The following is a 4,872-nucleotide window of genomic DNA, read 5'->3' as shown; positions in this document are numbered from 1 at the left end:
ATTCATACGAAGGAAACCTTACCTAGAAGACTGGAGATCCCAAGATCTGGGTTTAAAACATTATCCTAATTGTATGAGTAAGGCATGTCACTGTGGGGGGATTTAACATTACTTCCTAGTCCATTCCTATATGTAGTGACAAAATTAGGATAAACATTTGGTTTTTAATGATTCTTGGAATCACCTATGTGAGAGAGAAGTGTGGTCGCTTCGAAGGGAATTATATGGGCACAATTCCTAAAGCTCTTGCAGAACCAGGTTAGTGTTCATGACCAAAACAAACATCCACGTCTATGAGGATATGACCTTTTCAGGGAGAGTCCTGTGAGAATTACATTGTCGTCTACATAAATGGCAGCTTAGTTCAAAGACATCGATATCTACTAACTGCTAGGAGATTAAGTGTAATTTCTCAAGGGAGTGTTCAAAGGGTAATACCTACCTATCCTATGCTGGATTCAACTGTTGAAAATTTCGTTTGGAAATTGGATGTGCAGAGATCGATCTCCATTCATGTGGGGGATAGTTGGAAAATTTAGTATAAATATTTATATTCATGTGGGGGATTTTTGTATCCTGGGAACAGACAGCGAATCTGTTTAAGGGAACCGAGTCCAACTCGAGCCTCAGCCACCACGTTTTGCTACTAACCTTTTATTTACAGGAAACTTTCAAGAGGAAAACGAAGTCCTTACACAAACAGTCTTAAACAGATTTCTACTTTGTTCTAAACCTTTCGTTTTCTGTTCTTTTTTTTTCTAAATCGATTTTGTATCGATTTTTTCCTGTAATCTATTTAACTGTGGTTACGAATTTTTCAGAATATCTGGAACTCCCATTGCTACTGGAACTCCCATTGCTACTGGAACTCCTACGGCTGGTGTTAACCCTGCTATGAACCCAAATGCACCGGTTCCAAACATCATGGCTAATCATGCTGAGAGACCTGAGAAATTTTCTGGTCTGAACTTCAAGAGGTGGCAGCAGAAGATGCTATTCTACTTGACCACCTTGAACCTAGCTCGGTTCCTAACAGAAACTGCTCTTGTAATTGTTGAGGGGCATGTTGATGTTCAATCTGTGAATGCAGTGGATGCATGGACACATTCAGAATTTCTGTGCTGCAATTATGTGTTGAATGGGCTAACTGATGCATTTTACAATGTTTATTGTAAAGTTGCAACTGCTAAGGAACTATGGGAGTCTTTGGAAAGGAAGTATAAGACAGAAGATGATGGAACTAAGAAGCATGTTGTTGCTAAGTTCTTGGAATACAAAATGGTTTGCTCAATATATGTTATGAGTCAAGTCCAAGACCTTCAGGTCATCCTATATGATAACAATGCAGAAGGGGTGGATCTTAATGAGTCATTCCAAGTTGCATAAATGGTTGAAAAGCTTCCTCCTGGTTGGATAGACTTCACAGAGCATATCAACCCTTCCACATGCAATCCCACAAAAGCCAATTCACAAGAGCCACACACCTTGACTCATATCATCTAATACTTAGTGAATCATTTTCACTTATATAAAATATGAAGCTAACACAAATATTTTAACGTTTAAATGTTTTATTATATAATAAAATCTAGAAAATAAATTTGATGAACTGGATTTTTGGGTGTTGTCATTACCTAAAAAGGCGATTACAGTGAATATTGATATTGATATTAAATTCATTTGCCAAGAGATCCTGTTCTGGTGTTATCGCGCTATATATAGTAGGTCACGGCAATCTACTTAATCAGGTAAGCGATCATTTAGTAAGAAAATAAATAAATAACGGTTATGAAATTTATAAAGAAGTTCTTGAAATTAATTGATCAGTTATGTGCTTGTATGACAGTGTACATGGATCTTATAAGTTGCTTCAAATGACTTTACACAACCTCAGCTTGGCTTTCAACTTCACATGACAAGCTGCAGCAAAAGTTTACATAAAGAAAGGACTAAAAAGAGTGTGTAATATTGAAGTCAAAATAAGAATCCCTTGCATAATAAAAATGCACTTTAACTAATTGGTGAAGTTAAAGTCGGTTTCTATATTAACACCCTTATTACCAATCAACTATCATTAAACAACCTTTGGTTATGCCGATGATAATGTGTTTGTTTGTTGGTTTGACAACCGGGTTGAATATCTCATCACAATCTACTCATTGATGTTGAAATGACCGTTAGCAGCCAAACAGGTCTTGTATCCGGATAGAGAACCAACTGCTTGAATGTCTCATTGTTTAATCCTCCAAACGATCCTTGGTCAGGGCCGTAGGCGGTAGCAACCAAACAGGCCTTGGGTGCATAGGCGATTTGCTGAGTTTGGTCCCCAAATTTCACCATATAAGTCTCCAAAATTTATTTTGCCTAATTTTTACACAATTTCTATTTTTATTTTATTCTATTTTAGTGATAGATTATGTGTTTTCATTACTTTCTGAATATTGTACTTTTATTTAGTATCTTAATTAGTGGATTTTAAATGTTAATTTTAGTTGTTTTAAAGAAATCTATAACTTACTTATATTAAATAAGAATGTATTAAAAGTGTATAAATAAAAAACGTAATCCTATTTTTTAATTTTTGAGTACTAATTAAGAACAGTGAGGAGCGTGAAACCGGCTCCCAAAATGCTTATATAACAGCCCAGGATGTTAAAAGTAAAATCGCTTTGTAATTTGTATACTTATATTCCAAAGTCAAACTAGTCCCAGGACTTGGTATACGGCGCCAGGAAATTAACCATATATGTTGGTAGGAAATATTTAAGTTTTCAGGACCAGCCCTGGCCTCTCATACACTGCTGATGTTCCCTTTGTTATGCTTGATTTCACCAACATGAGGTCTATAGACGTGGACGTAGCAAAAAGGACTGCTTGGGTCCAAGCAGGCGCTACGCTTGGTGAACTCTACTACAAACTTTCACGAGAGACCGATACCTTGTATTTCCCGGCAGGTGTTTGCCCAACGGTGGGTGTTGGTGGTTACATGGGCGGTGGTGGCTACGGAAACCTGTTGAGGAAATACGGTACTGCTGTCGATAATGTTCTGGATACTCGCTTCATGGATGTTGATGGGATTATTCTCGACAGGAAATCAATGGGAGAAGATTTGTTTTGGGCGATCCGAGGAGGTGGTTCTTCAAGTTTCGGAATTGTTCTTGCATGGAAGCTGAGCTTGGTTCCGGTTCCAAAAAAAGTAACCTTCTTTATACAGAATAAAACTTTGGAACAAGGGGCAACCGAAATCTTCCACAAATATCAATACGTTGCACCAAATATCGATAGAAATTTGCACATAAGAACTCAAGTTTTTGCCGAATATATCAGCAACACTACCAAGAAAACCATAAGAATTATGTTTGAAGGAATATTTCAGGGAACAACCGACACATTGCTTCTGTTGCTTTCAAGAAAATTTCCAGAGCTCGGTGTTACCCGAGAGATTTGTTAAGAAATTAAAATGGTCCACTCGACCCTTGTCTTTTGGGGCTTGCCAAGCTTCACCCCGACTCAGATTCTTACGAACCGATATGTCATTGCCAAGCTGAACAACAAAAGCAAATCAGATTATGTTCGGACACCCATCCCCGTAAGTGGGCTCAGAAAGATATGGAGAAAGCTTATCCAAAACGATGAATCAGTGCTTCTGATGATCAATCCATTTGGTGGAAGGATGGCTGATTTCTCAGACGTTGCAATTCCATATCCTCATAGAGCGGGCGGGTTGTTACAATATCTCAAGACTATCAATTTTAACGGTCAACCTTCAGACACAACCCCTACATCCCTCAGTAGGATAGCTTGGCTGCGAAGCTTGGATGCGTTAATGACGCCTTATGTGTCAAACAACCCCAGAGAGGCATATTCCAACTACAATGATCTGGATTTGGGTGTTGGAAGTGCTAACTACGAAGAAGCAAGTGTTTGGGCGAAGAGATACCGGAAGAGGGACAACTTCAAGAAGTTTATTCGAATCAAGGCCAAAGTCGATCCTCACAATTTCTTTAGGCGCCCACAGAGTACCCCTGTTTTCTAAAACCCTCCGATCAGCTAAGCGGTTGAAGAAAGACTCAGCAGATGCATTTTATTCTTTTAATTTTTTTCATGAAAAACTAGCAACAATGCTACTTTATGTCGGTTTCTTTTCCTAGTGTGTATGATCATCTCCATGCTAACAAAGATGCCTAAAAGCATGTGGTCAGATTTTAATTATGAATTTATCTAATAAATACATTGTCTTATTAAGTTATATTATATCATATTAGGTTATAGCCAATGGAAACCATGGTTACAAAAATAAATAATTTTTTAAAGTAAAAAACTCATAATTTTTAATCCATTATAAGTTTATATATATATATATATATATATATATATATATATATATATATATATATATATATATATATAGGCTTAGGTTATTCTATTCAAAGTAAGTATTGTGTTATTGTATGCATAAATGTGGGCCAATCATTTTACTTATTTTAAGAAAGTGATTATTACATATTATTGAATTAAATATAATTGAAAAATACCATCCAATTTAACTAGAAGGGTATTTTAGTCAATTAATATAGATTTAATAAAGGAAATTTGCATATTTTAAGGAATCATAGATTCTATTAGTTTTAAAAATCCGATTTTTACTAATTATAAGGTTTTTAATTCGGACATTCTGACAGAATATGTTTGAGTATGTTCAAAAATAAAAATATTCTAGAACAATAAAATAATAAAAATATTCTTGAACATATTTCTTGATCATGACTTTAAAAATTTCTTGTAGAATAACAAATTCTCGAACCAGCAATTGAAGAATTAAAACAAAAATTACATTAATTCTTATAGAATACATGTAACAATTGTTAAGAA

General features: G+C 35.7%; 2 pseudogenes; both read left to right on the top strand.

The window, feature by feature from the left end:
• Positions 1–2,836: 2,836 nt before the first annotated feature.
• Positions 2,837–3,451, top strand: LOC145163659 (berberine bridge enzyme-like 8 pseudogene; annotated as a pseudogene).
• A 9-nt stretch (positions 3,452–3,460) lies between these two features.
• LOC145163657 (berberine bridge enzyme-like 26 pseudogene) lies at positions 3,461–4,036 on the top strand (annotated as a pseudogene).
• The last annotated feature ends 836 nt before the right edge of the window (positions 4,037–4,872 follow it).

Source organism: Lactuca virosa, chromosome 3 (genome assembly GCF_052849685.1).
Source record: "Lactuca virosa cultivar CGN04683 chromosome 3, Lactuca_virosa_CGN04683_v6, whole genome shotgun sequence".
In the NCBI taxonomy this organism is placed as follows: Eukaryota; Viridiplantae; Streptophyta; class Magnoliopsida; order Asterales; family Asteraceae; genus Lactuca; species Lactuca virosa.
This window is presented reverse-complemented; position numbering and strand designations above follow the sequence as displayed.